At 32.8% G+C, this 14328-nt stretch overlaps 1 non-coding gene across 1 annotated transcript; it reads right to left on the minus strand.

Moving 5' to 3' along the window:
• Positions 1-11708: 11708 nt before the first annotated feature.
• LOC141559158 (U6 spliceosomal RNA) lies at positions 11709-11816 on the minus strand. Its single transcript, XR_012487242.1, has one exon. It is a non-coding gene; the product is annotated as a U6 spliceosomal RNA (small nuclear RNA).
• Between the last annotated feature and the right edge of the window lie 2512 nt (positions 11817-14328).

Below are 14328 nucleotides of genomic sequence, written 5' to 3' on the forward strand. Positions count from 1 at the left end.
TTCTAGGCCATTAAAATAGTTTCTTGGGAGTCTGATTAGTATAGCACTAAATAAATAGATTAGTTTGGGAGTATTGTCATCTTTATTATATTTGCTTAGCCTATCCAAGAACAATTAATGTCTTTCCAATTATTTAAATATGACTTTATTTTTGTGACAAGTGTTTTGTAAATTTGCTCATATAATTCTTGACTTTTCTTTGGTAGATGGATTCCCAAATATTTTATGCTCTCACCATTTGTTTGGAATGAAATTTCTCTTTGAATTTCTTGCTGTTCATTTTGTTGGTGATGTATAAAAATGCTGAGGATTTATGTGGATTTATTTTGTATCCTGCAACTTTGCTAAAATTCTGAATTATTTCTAATAGCTTTTTAGCAGAGTCTTTGGGGTTCTCTAAGTATACCATCATGTCACTGCAAAGAGTGATAGTTTGATTTCCTCATTTCCTACTCTAATTCCTTGAATCTCTTTCTCAGCTCTTATTGTCGAGGCTAGAGTTTCTAGTACTATATTGAATAGTAATGGTGATAGTGGGCAAACTTGTTTCACTTCTGATCTTACTGGGAAAGATTCCAGTTTATCTCTATTGCATATTATGCTTACTGACGGTCGTAAATATTTGTTCCTTATTATTCTAAGGAATAGTCCATTTATTCCTATACTCTCAAGCGTTTTTAGTAGGAATAGATGTTGGATTTTATCAAATGCTTTTTCTGCATCTATTGAGATGATCATATGATTTTTATTAATTTGATTATTAATATGGTCAATTATACTAATAGTTTTCCTAATATTAAAACAGCCCTGCATTCCTGGTAAATCCTACTTCATCATAGTGTATTATCCTGGGGATGATTTTCTGAAATCTTTTTGCTAATATCTTATTTAAGATTTTAGCATCAATATTCACTAAGGAAATAGGTCTATAGTTTTCTTTCTTAGTTTTCAATCTACCTGGTTTAGGTATCAGTACCATGTCTGTGTCATAAAAAGAGTTTGGTAGGACTCCTTCATCCCCTATTTTTTTTTTTTTCAAATAATTTATATAACAATGGGGCTAATTGTTCTTTAAATGTTTGGTATAATAAACATGTAAATCCATCTGGTCCTGGGGATTTTTTCCTGGGGAGTTGATTAATAGCTTGTTCTATTTCTTTTTCTGAAATGAGACTATTTAAGCAGTTTATCTCTTCCTCTATTAATCTAGGAAACCTATATTTTTGGAGATAGTCATCCATGCCACTTAAGTTATCAAATTTATTGGCATAAAGTTGGGCAAAGTAACTCATTATTTCTCTAATTTCCTCTTCATTGGTGGAAAATCCCCCTTTTCATTTGTAAGACTAACAATTTGATTCTCTACTCCTTTTTCTGATCAGATTTGCCAAAGTTTTATCTATTTTATTGGCTTTTTCATAAAACCAACTCTTAGTTTTATTTATTAATTTAATTTTTTTTTTTTTTTTTTACTTTCAATATTATTGATTTCTCCTTTTAATTTTAGTATTTCAAGGTGGTTTTTGGTTGGTGGTTTTTTATTTGTTCTTTTTCTATCTAAGTTGCAGGCCCAATTCATTAATGTTTTCTTTCTCTAGTTTATTCAAATTAGCCTCTAAAGATATAGAGTTTCCCCTTATTACTGCTTTAACTACATCCCAAAAATTTTGGAATGATGTCTCATTGCTGTCATTATCTTGGGTGAAATTATTAATTGTTTCTATAATTTGCTGTTTCACCCAGTCATTCTTTAAGATGAGATTATTCATTTTCCAATTACTTTTTGGTCTATTTACCCCTAACTTCTTATTCAATGTTGTTTTTATTGCTTTGTGATCTGAGAAGAAGGCATTTATTATTTCTTCCTTCCTGCATTTAATGTTGAGGTCTTTATGTCCCAATATATGTTCAGTTTTTGTATAGGTTCCATGAACTGCTGAAAAGAATGTATACTCCTTTCTATCACCATTCAGTTTTCTCCAAAGATCTATCATACCTAGTTTTTCTAATGTTCTATTTACCTTTTTAATTTCTTTCTTAATTGTTTTGTGGTTTGATTTGTCAAATTCTGAGATGCAAGTTTGAGATCTCCTACTATTATAGTTTTGCTGTCTATTTCTTCTTGCAACTCTCTTAACTTTTCCTTTAGGAAGTTAGATGGTATACCACTTGGTGGATATATGTCTAGTATTGATATGGCTTCATTATTTATGGTACATTTTATCAGGATATAATTTCCTTCCTTATCTCTTTTAATTAGATCAATTTCTGCTTTTGCTTGATCTGAGATACAGATGGCAACCCCTGCTTTTTTGGCTTTACCTGAAGCATAATAGATTCTGCTCCAACCTTTTACCTTTACTCTGTATGTATCTCCCTGCTTTAAGTGTGTTTCCTGTAAACAACATATTGTAGGCTTCTGACTTTTGATTCAGTCTGCTATCTGCCTCTGTTTAATGGGAGAGTTCATCCCATTCACATTTGCAGTTAAATTTACTAATTCTGTATTTCCTGCCATCATATTATCCCCAGATTATGCTTTTTTTCCCTTGACCCCCCTGAACCTATTCCTCAATATTTAATTTATAGACCCCACTTGTGTCACACAGCCCTCCCTTTTTAGTATCCCTCCTCCCTCCTTTTAAGTCCCTTCCCATTTCTTGTATCCTTCCCTTATTCCTCTTTTCCTTTTCCCTTTTCCTCTTCCCCCTTTTAAGGAGGTAAGAGAGAATTCTCTGAAAAACAAATATTTCAATTATTTATTCTTTGAGCCCTCTCTGATGAGGCTAAGATTCACACAATGATTCTCCCCCTCTCTAAATTCCCTCAGATGTGGTAAATTTTCGATGCCTCTTCCTGGGATGTAGTTTCCCTCTTTTTATCACTCCTTCCCCTTTTTCTGATACTATCCCCTTCCCTGTACTACTTCCCTTTTTTTTTTTAATATTATATCAGTAAAATCAAATTATCCATGTGGACTTTCTGTATATCCACAACAGAGTTCTTTTTACCTTTTTCTGTTTCTCTTCAATCTTGTGGATGTAGATCAAATTTTTTGTTTGTCTGTTTTTTTTTTTTTTTTTCTTCTTAGAAACAAATGGAATTCCTATGTTTCTTTAAATGACCATCTTCTTCCATGGAAGAAAATGCTAAACTTAGCTGGGTAGTTTATTCTTGGTTGCATCTTTTGCCTTTTTGGAATATCAAGTTCTAGGCCCTTTGATCCTTTAATGTGGAGGCAGCCAGATCTTGTGTGACCCTTATTGTGGCACCTTGATATTTGAATTGTTTTTTTTTTCCTGTCTGCTTGCAATATTTTTTCCTTTGTTTGGTAGTTCTGCAGCTTAGCCACAATGTTCTGTGGAGTTCTTTTTTTAGGGTCTTTTTCAGAAGGTGTTTGATGAATTCTTTCAACACCTATTTTCCCTTCTGTTTCTATTATCTCTGGACAGTTCTCTTTGATGATTTCTTATAAAATGGAATCTAGGCTCTTTTTTTTATCATATTTTTCGGGAAGTCCAATGATCCTCAGATTATCTCTTCTAGATCTCTTTTCCAGGTCTATAGATTTTCCCAGTAAATATTTGACGTTATTCTCCAGCTTTTCTTTTCTTTTCTTTTCTTTTTTTTTTTGTTTGTTTTGTTTGACTAATTCTTGGTTTCTCAATGAATCATTCATTTTTATTAGTTCCGTCCTGATTTTTAATGAGTTATTTTCTTCATTCACATTTTTTACTTCTTTTTGTATATGCCCAATTTAGTTTTTAAATGAATTATTTTGCTCTGCTGAATTTTTTTTTTCCATATCACTATTTTTTTTTTTTAGTGAGTTATTTTCTTTTTCCAATTCAGAAATCCTACTTTCTTGGGAATTTTTTATCTTTTCCAATTCAAAAATCCTACTTTCCTGTGATTTTTAACCTTTTCTAATTTGCAAATTTTGTTTCCCTACACCTCCTGTGAATTCTTTATTTTTTCCAACTCAAATTTTAGGACATTGTTATTCTCTATCATAGCTTCTCTTTCTCTTCCCCATTTTTTCTTCAAATTCTCTTAACTTTTTAATAGTCTTATCTAGGAGAGAGTTATGTGATGGGGGGCAGGTATAATTCCCCTTTAGGTGTTATCTGCAGACTCTCTGCTGTTAGCCTCCTCGGGATTGGATACCTGGTCTTTCTCTGTGTAGAAGGTGTCAAATCATTGTTAAAAATCTGTTGGGATTTGCCCTTGGGGTAAGGAGTTCATTTATTTATTTACCAGCTTCTTCCCAGACTGGAGGTAGAATGCAACAACTCTGTGACTGGGCTAAGAGAGAGCTCTGGAAGAGATTTTCCCTCCCTCTTCCCTGGAAATGCCTCAGAGGTGATTAGTAAGGCTGTGCTGTAAGGAGTACCCAGTGAAGGACCCTGCTGTGTGGCCTAGTGAGTGCCCTGAGGTTTAAGGCTGATAGTCACAAACCCCAGCCAATGCCTCCCATGGGGCCGTGGATATTAGCAGCTGAAGTGAAAAACCCCTGTCCTCAAACCAGAAGTGTCTGCCTGGAAACAGCGGTCCCTACTTCAAAGGTTCTGATTCTCTGGGAGTCCCGCTTCTCTGGAAATTCTGCTGCTGTTAGAATTCCACTGCCTCAGGCTGCTAGGTTAGAGGCTGCTTTGGGCTTTGTCCCAGCTGTTGAATCTCTTAACTACCCCAAGGAGAAGCCCCAGGCAGCAGAAGGCAGCTGCACAACAGTGCAGAGATCTATTAGGTCACTTCCTGGATTGGGGTGGTTCTAGGATCTGGCTTTCTATTTTAAAGTGGCTTGATTTCTTTTCTGATCTGCTATTTTATAAGCAGAGAAGAGCTAACAGCCTGTGTTAGATTCCTCTATCTCAGTGGCTTCTCTGTTCCCAGAGTTCTGCCCAGCCTGATTGGCACAGTGTGTTAGCACCTAACCTTGTCTGTGCTGGTCTTTTTTTTTTCCTCCCCTCAGAATTTACCTTTTCTGTTAAAATTCCATATTCTCTTCAGCTGGTAAGTTGTGCTTCTAATCCTTGTTGTTTTTATCAGTCCAGCATTATTTTTGAGGCTGATTTAACTAATTGGTAATGAGGGAGGAAGGGAGCTTACAAATCCGATTGTATCTTCTCTGCCATCTTGGCTCTGCCCCCTCCCCCCCAGGACTGGAATATTTGAGACAATAGTCTCATTCAACCCTGGGACCAAACCATGGATCCATTTGGTGCCAGTAATTTTTGGCTCTGACTTTTCTTCCATTTGGAAATACTATGATGCTTTCATTGCTCAAACCATCTTGGACCCTCAGTGACAAGTATCATTTACCCAATTTTATCCCAAGTAAAGTGAGTTCTTTTTTTCCTCCTAATATATGCATACCCTGGAGACCTGAATTCATTTCTTTCAAGTAAGCTAGCAAAGGAATAGGTCAAAACTGATAAGTTTTATTAAACTTAGTAAATAGATTATGTGTGGGTAAGATTGTCTAAGAATATAGATTTTCTTTAAAAAAAAAAATAGATTTGACATCTTTGCATATTGCATACTTTTTCTTCAATTTTATCAGTTAGAATCACTTTTGAGATTTTTCTCTTTTTCAGTGTTTTAGTGTGGGTCAGGTAGAAAAGCCTACTTATGTTATATGGGTTCTAGACTTAACTATTCCATTTTCCACTCATATTGGTGGACCAATGCTTGGGATTTTCTAATATTCCAAATGAGTTCCCTTCTGGTGTTTTCCTCATTGATTAACTTTACCATCTCTCTGCTAAACTTAAGAATGACTTTCTCACAATAATACAGTGTCTCTAGGGCAAGTTTAGGAAGCTTTGGAAGAGCATATAATAAAGGGATAATTCATAGTTTTAATTTTCTGGAAATTGTTTTTTTTTTTTTTCTTTTGTGGAAAAAAATGCTAAAATTTATAAAGCACTTACTATATGCCAGGTACAATGCTAAATGCTTTGCAGTTATTTCTCATGTGATCCTCACAACAACCAGGAATGTAAGTGTTATCATTCCAATGTTATAGATAAGAAAACTGAAGTAGACAAAGATTAAGTGATTTGCATAGTTCATAGAGCTGGGAAGTATCTGAGCTCAAATTTGAATTTAGGTCTTCCCAATTCCAAACTGGCCATTCTGTTTGTGTGCTACCTCCCTATTTTCTATTAAATGTGTGTAGCTTATCTTCTGAGATTCTCTATTGTCTCTGCTCTGTTTTCAACTCTTGAAGCAGAAACTCTATTAGCAATAATTATTTTGGGAATAATGTTGTGGATGCTGATGGGATGTTTAAATCATTGAATATTTTGATTAAATTTGCAACTCAAAGGAGTATTCTTATTGTAATGACAGAGAAACTGAAGCAAGATAGAGATTAGAGAGTTTTTAATATTTTATTTGAGAGAGAGAAATTGTCCTGGGATCAAATGGATCCATGGTTTGGTCCCAGGGCTGAATGAGACTATTGTCTCCAAGAATCCGGCTGAGAATGTGAGTTCTCAATGACATATATATGCACGGGGCTCCAAGGGGGTAGATCAAGGCATGGGTGGAGTCAGAGCACAGATAGTTGAAAGGGACTATCAATCCAGTTCTGACAGGGTGGGGGAGGCACCGGATATTCTGATAACTTAGTTAGGGTTAGGAGCCAGGAAGTCTGAACTCCCTCTTATCTTGAGTTTACACATTTACAATTCATAACCTTAAAGTAACTAGCCTTAAGTTACATCAGTCCCAATGATCAAAAGGGAAGGGTTGCAACCAGAGAGATTAAGGCAGAACAATTTAGGTAAACTGAGGCAGGACAATTAGGGAAACTAAATCAGGACAATAAAAGGGAATTGTGGCACAACATTATTTGATTAATCATCAAGTTGAAAAGCATCTTCTGAGGTACATTAATTGGGGCTAATGGACAAGATATATTCTTCTGTCAAATATAGGTCAGGAAGAGTGGCCACTCAGACAATCCCTTTATTGGTAAATAAAATATTCTAAAATAGGTATATGATGCTCTCATTTTTTCTGAGCAATCATGGTAAAAAAATCTTTGCAGTATCTATACTCATTCCTACAAGCCATATATAAATTCATAATAGCATGCTAGTAATTTATATTCTTATAGTATTTTGATGTTTAAAAAATCCTTTACTTATAACAACTTAATGAGGTAGGTGTTTCATATTGTAGTATCTTCAATTTACAAATTAAAAAAAAATTGGAATTCAGAGATATAAAAAAAGTGTTAGAAGGAAAAAGTGTGGATTTAGGATCTAAAGGATAATTTCAGGCCATTCTACTTATAGGAGTCAGTATTGCAGAGTAAGGAGTAAGTACTATAATCCTTTTATATTCACCTCTGGGCAACCATTACATAATACCCTATGAATTGTTCTGAAATGGAATTACAAACAAGGAAGCAGGATGAAAGAATAAAAGGGTCCTCTTATTTAGATAAGGAGTGTGGAGCATAGTCCAAGACAAGAAGCTCCATCAGCAGCAAATCTTATCTCAATAAATTAGCAGGAAATATTGAATCTTGGGGTGGTGGAGTAAACAAATACAGATACCAGCACCCTTATGTTTCTTTGCAAAAGCAGGGGAATCTGCAGACACCAAGACTTGAGAAACATTACATGAAAAGACATAGCTCCAGGCCATTAACATTCTTTTCAGGAGTCAGACTTCTGCGTGGCTTAGCCCCAGGAAAACAAAGAAACACTCAATGTGGTCTCAGCACATGCCAGACTCTACTGCTAGAACCCCAATTCAACATCAGGTAAGTTGTGAAATATTCAACCCACCTAACTTAGCTAGTACTAAATACCAGGGTCCCTACAGTTCTCATGATAACATCAGTGCCACACCAGGTAAATAGCCAGGGCCTGTAGCTAGTGACGTAGAAAGACTAAGAGGGCACTTCTTTCACCATGGGGTCAGACCTCAAATTACACACACAGAAAAGAATCTCATCTTAGAAAGCTATTGTGACGACATGGAAGACCAAAACACAAACTCAGGAGGCCAATGTCAAAATACTATGGGCAAGACCCCATTGATAAATGAGAAATCGTATCAAGACCAGATTAACTCATGGAAGATCTTAAAAAATATATAAAAGAGAAAAAAAAATATTGGGAAAAGAAATGAGTGATGAAAGAATTATGAAAAAAGAGTCAACAGCTTGGAAAATTGCTTATAAAAGTCAATTAGCCAAATGGAAAAGGAGATACAAAAATCCCCTCAAGCAAATGACTCTTTAAGAATATAATTTACTGAGGCAGCTAGGTGGTACCAGAGCACCAGCCCTGACCTGAATTCAAATCTGATCTCAGACACTTAATGCTTACTAGTGACCTCATGCAAGTCACTTAACCCCAATTGCCTCAGTAAAAAACTCACTTACTCACTCACTCACTAACTGTACATATATATAATATATATAATGTACCAAATGGAAAAGAAAATACAAAAGCTAACTGATAAAAAAGGCCAATTCCTTAAAAGTTAGAATTGGCAAAATGGAAGTCAATGACTCTAGGAGATATTAACAATCAATCAAATTCAAAAGAATGAAAAAAAAAAAAAAAAGTAAAATACCACCTGGGAAAAAAACGACCAGAAAAAGAGATCCATCAGAGTCAATAAGAATCAATGGACTAGTGGTAGCTAGGTGGCATAGTAGATAGAACACCAGCCCTGAAGTCAGGAGGACCTGAGTTCAAATCTGATCTCAGACACTTAACATTTCCTAGCTGTGTGACCCTGGGCAAGTCACTCAACCCCAATTGCCTCAGCAAAACCAAAGAGCAAAAAACAACAACAACAACAAAGAATCAATGGACTATCTCAAAGTTGCAATAAAAAAGATAACCTAGACAAACATCTTCCAAGACAAAATCAAGAAAAGTATCCTTATATCCTTGAAGCAGAGTACAAAATAGGCATTAAAATAATCCACCAATGGCCTCAGGAAAGAGATCCCCAAATAAATAAAAACTCCAAGGAACATAATAGACACATCCCAGCAATATTGCCAAGAAAAAAATAAACAACAATAACAACAACAACAAAAATCATTATAAGGTGAAATTACTAAGATTGAATTTTTAAAGGAGCTAATAACTAAATCTTTGAGTTGTTTTATATTTTAAAAATAAAATAGATAAGCCATAAGTTAATTGTATTGAAAAAAGAAAAACAAATATCCAGTGTAAAAATGAATAAAAATTGAAATAAAAAAAAATTAAATCAAAATGTATCAAAAATGGAAAGGATGAAATCACCATCAATGAACAATAAATTAAAAAAAAAAAAACAGACAGAAAATTATAGACTGATTTTCCTAATGAATATAAGATTGGGGTGAAGCACCTTTTATTATATTATTTAATTATATTATTATTATATTATTATTATATTTATTTTATACCTTTTATTATCCCTACTATTCAATTTAATACTAGAAATGTTATTTAAAGCAATAGGAGAAGAAAAATATATTGAATTAAAAATAGACAATGAGGAAACAAAATTATTGCTATTTGCAGATAATATAATTTAATATCATCCTAGAACATCAACTAAAAATACTGAAAATAATTAACAACTTTAGCAAAGTTGCAGGATATAAAATAAATGCATATAAATTATCAGCATTTATTTATATGACCAGCTAAGTCCAGTAGCAAGAAATAGAGGTTTCATTTTAAATATCTATATACAATGTAAAATACTTGGAAGTCTATCTGACAAGACAAACTCAGAAAATATATGAACACAAATAGAAAACATGCTTCACACAAAAAAGTCAGATTTAAACAATTGGAAAAATATCAGTTACTCATTGGTAGGCTAAGCCAATATAATAAAAATAATAATTCTGCTAAATTAATTTAATTTTTCAGTGCCATATCAATTAGCTACCAAAAACAAAAACAAAAAGTCAACTCAACTATCTGATAGACCTAGAAAAAATAACAAAATTAAACTTGAGGAATAAAAGTTGAAGAATCTTGAGGCAATTAATGCAAAAGAAAAATGCAAAGGAAAATGGCCTAACAATTCCAGATCTCAAACTATATTATAAACAATAATTATCAAAATTATCTTGTGTGGATAAAAAATGGAATGAGGTATCGGTACAATAGGTATGGAACAAAAGACATAGTAGTCAATAACAAAAGTAATTCAGTGTTTGATAATATAAAGACTCCAGTTTTTGGAATAACTACTCACTGTAGTATTATTTTCATCCTCAAGGTATGAAAAAACCTTCTGGGAAAGCTGGAAAATAATATAACACAAAGGCATAGACAACATGTCACATCATATGCCAAGATAATGTCAAAATATATGCAGGGTTTTGACATAAAGGATAAGGTCATAATTAAATTACAAGAGCAAGAAATAATCCATCTGTCAGACCTATGGGGGTGGGATTTGTAATCAAATAAGAGAAAGCATTTTAAAATGAAAAATAAACAATTGTGTTATTAAATTAAAAGACTTTATATTAATAAAAGACTATCATATTAATAATGCAATGAAGATTTTAAAAAAAGCTGAGAAACAATTTACAGCAAGAATTTCTGATAAAGGCTTCATTTCTCAAATATATAAAGAGTTCAATCAAATTTATAAGAATACAAGCCATTCCATGATTGATAAATTGTTAAAAAATATGAAAAAGCATTCCCAGTGAAGGAATGAAAGCTATCTATAGGCATCTGATGAAGTGCTGTAAATTACTTTTATTTGGAGAAATGCAAATTAAAACAGCTCTAGGATTCCACCTCCTACCTACCAGATTGGCCAATATGACAAAAAAGGAAAGTGATAAATGTTGGAAAATTAAGATACTAGTACATTATTGGTGGCACTGTGAACTGATCCAACCATTCTGGAGAGCAATGTGGAATTATGCCCAAAGAGCTATCAAACTATGCATATTTTTTAATGGAGCTTTACCATTCCAAGACCGTATTCCAGAGTAATCATAAAAAGGGAACAGAACCAACAGGTTCAAAAAATATCTATAGCACCCTTTTTGTATTGGCAAAACATTGGATATCAAAGTGATGTCCATCAACTGGAGAATGGCTGAATAAATTGTGCTATATCAAATGCAATTGTGTAATTAGAAATTGTGAACAAAAAGATTTCAGAAATAACCTGGGCAGGGGGAACCTGTATGAACTGATGTAAAGTAAAATGAGCAGAACAAGGAATACAACATACACAATATCAACAAGATTGTGTGATCAGTTATGATTGATTCAGCTCTTCTCAGCAACACAGTGATCCAAGACAAGCACAAAGGACTCAAGAAGGAAAATGATATCCATAACTAGGAAAAGAACTGATGAACTCTAAATGCAGATTGAAGCATTTTTTTCACTTACTTTAGTCTTTTTTGTGTGTTTTTTCCCTCTCAATCTGTTTCTTTTTTTCACAAATGTGATTAATACAGAGATGTTTTAAATGCTAGCATATACGTAAACTTTATTAAACTTGTCTACCATCTTCAAAAGAGGAGAATGAAGGAGAGAGAGGGAGGGAGAAAAATTGGAATTCAAAATCTCGTGAAAATGAATGCTAATTTTTTTCTTGACATGTAACTGGGATCTCCCCCCCCACACACACAAAATTCTATTAAAATATATTTGAATTGGCTTTGCCACTGATTGCTTGAGTTACCTTGAGCAAATTACCTCATCTCTCTTTATGAATCTACATTTCATCCTTGTGAAGGAGCCATGTTAATCTTCTCTGTATCATTCTAATTTTAGTATATGTGCTGCTGAAACAACCACTCACCTCATTTCTTTTAGCCTAGGTTTCTTAATCAATAAAATAGGAAAATTTGACTAGTTGATCTCTTCAATCTTAAGAAGAACCAGATCTCCAGTCTATAGGTCTAGAACTTTTTTCTGAACAAAAAATAAGCTGTGATTAAAATTAGCACAGGTGCTTTCATAGATTATTCATTCATTAAGGAAATTACCATTTAGCTCAAAATTACTATGACTAATTAATTAAATGGTATCCAGATGTATTTGCCAAGCTGATATTGATACAATTAAGCTTCATGTCAGTTATGTTTCAATTTCTACCCCCAAAAGCTGAATAGTTTATAAGGTAAATATATGATTGGTCAGGCTAGAAGGTCAAATGAAGTTTATGTTCAAAGAACAAAGAGAAGAGTGATGTCACATGTGCCTTTTTTTTTTTTTTTTTTTTTTTGGTGATTTTCTTTTGAAGAAAAGTTCATCAGCTGCCTAGATGATCTCTATAATAGGTTCCAGTTACAATCTTCTATTAATCTATATTGATGCATTAATATCTTTTTGACTAATACTTGTAATCATGATTTGAACAAATAAGTACCCAATAATGACTGGCTGAACTTTATATAAGATGATGATAATGATGCAGTATAATGAAAAGAAGAAGAGGAGGACAAAAAGGAGGAGAAGAATTTTGATTCTATGCAGAGAAAATTAAATTTTTTTTATACATATTGCTTTTTGTGAAAACATGTTTCGGCTGTAGATTGCTTTTCTTTCCACAATGTCCACAAGGCAAATAAAATGTTGATTAGTTGGGAGCAAGTTTTTGGATCCAAGGACAAAGAGAATGTCAAAATTGTTAGTGTAACATGTTCATATTTTAAGTTTTATGAAAAATTATAAGCAAATATTCTCTTGAAGAAAAAATATATAGTACATTTCAACTTTAACCATATAATATATGCTAAATGTTAATGAGCCTTAATCAGTCTTGTCTTCTATTTCTCAAAAATGTTTATTATTATCACCTTCCATTTGCTCTTTCTTCATTACCAAACTTAATTTTTTAAAAAGAGGCCCTTCTCATTGTTAAATTTCCTTATACTGATGCTTGATCCTATCTCCTAATAATGACCTGCCCACAAAATCCTATCTCCATTCTCAAATCTTCTATTCATACCCAGTGACAATTTTTTTTGCTATATAAAATATTTACAACCTTTAAAAATCTTTCTTTGATTTTATGATGTCAGATGTGTCAAGGCAGAGGTATAGATATAACCAACTAATTTCCAGGTGGGCCAACTTGATTAAAATGGAATTGGGAAATACTTAACAAAATAAAAATCCAATTAAACATAGATAATATTTCATTTTAAATCTAAGTTAATATGGGGCCAAAAGGAGTCCTTAACTAATGGTTCTGGTTTCTATTTGACTTTGTTATTACTGCCTTAATTTTTGTCCTATTTTTATTCTCTTATTAAAAGCCAAAATGCTAGGGGGGAAAGCAGCAATAAAATCAATAGAGAACTTATACACTCATTTCCTATATTCATCTCATTCATCAATCGACTCTCAAAATTCACCTTCAAATCACATCACTCAAAAAATGTTATTTTACTTAAAAATCACCAATGACATTAAAAAAATAATTATTGATGTTTTCTGTTTTTTACAGCATGATTGTAGCCCATGTATCCTCCTTCCTCTCCCATAAAGCCATAAGATGTAAGAGAAAGAGAGGAACAAAAACATTTCAGAACAATTTGGTCAATATATTACGAAAGTACTAAGACGTGAAATATATAGCAACTATGAATTTATCTACCCAAAGTGGAAAGTTGTTGGTAGATTCTTAAATCTCTTCATTCAAACTTACCTGTTCTTTATAATTTTGTTACATTTACTTTTGATATTTGGATATGTCATTACTTTACATTGTTGTAGAAACTGTGTATATTGTTTTCTTGATTACTATTTCATTCTGTACCAATTCATATAGATCCTTTCATGATTTTCTGCATAAATAATATGCATAATGTCTTACAACATGGTAGCAGATATTCTGTTACATTCATGTACCATGACTTTTTTAGTCATTTCCCAATTATTAAACATCTACATTCCAATTATTTCCAATTATTAGTAAACACAATAAGTGCCACTATAAATATTTTGAAGTATATATAGGAACTTTTGTATTATTGATGTCTTCCTTGTAGTATAAGCTCAATAATATGTTCTCTAGTTCAAATGCTATGAACACTTTAATTGTGAACATTAATTATATTAATTAACTAATTTAAAATTGCTGTTCAAAATAGTTGTATAATTTTACTATGTCACCAATAATGTATTAGTGTACTTCTTTTCCCAAAACTCCTTCAAAGTTGATTGCAAACTTTTTTTTTTTTTTTGCTATTGTTTGTCAATTTTCAGTGTGTGAAATGAAACTTCACAGTAATTTTGATTGCATTTGTCTTGCTATGAATAATTTGGAATATTTTATGTGTTTATAGATTGTAATGGTCTG

The sequence above is a fragment of the Sminthopsis crassicaudata genome, chromosome 2 (genome assembly GCF_048593235.1).
Source record: "Sminthopsis crassicaudata isolate SCR6 chromosome 2, ASM4859323v1, whole genome shotgun sequence".
NCBI classification, from domain to species: Eukaryota; Metazoa; Chordata; class Mammalia; order Dasyuromorphia; family Dasyuridae; genus Sminthopsis; species Sminthopsis crassicaudata.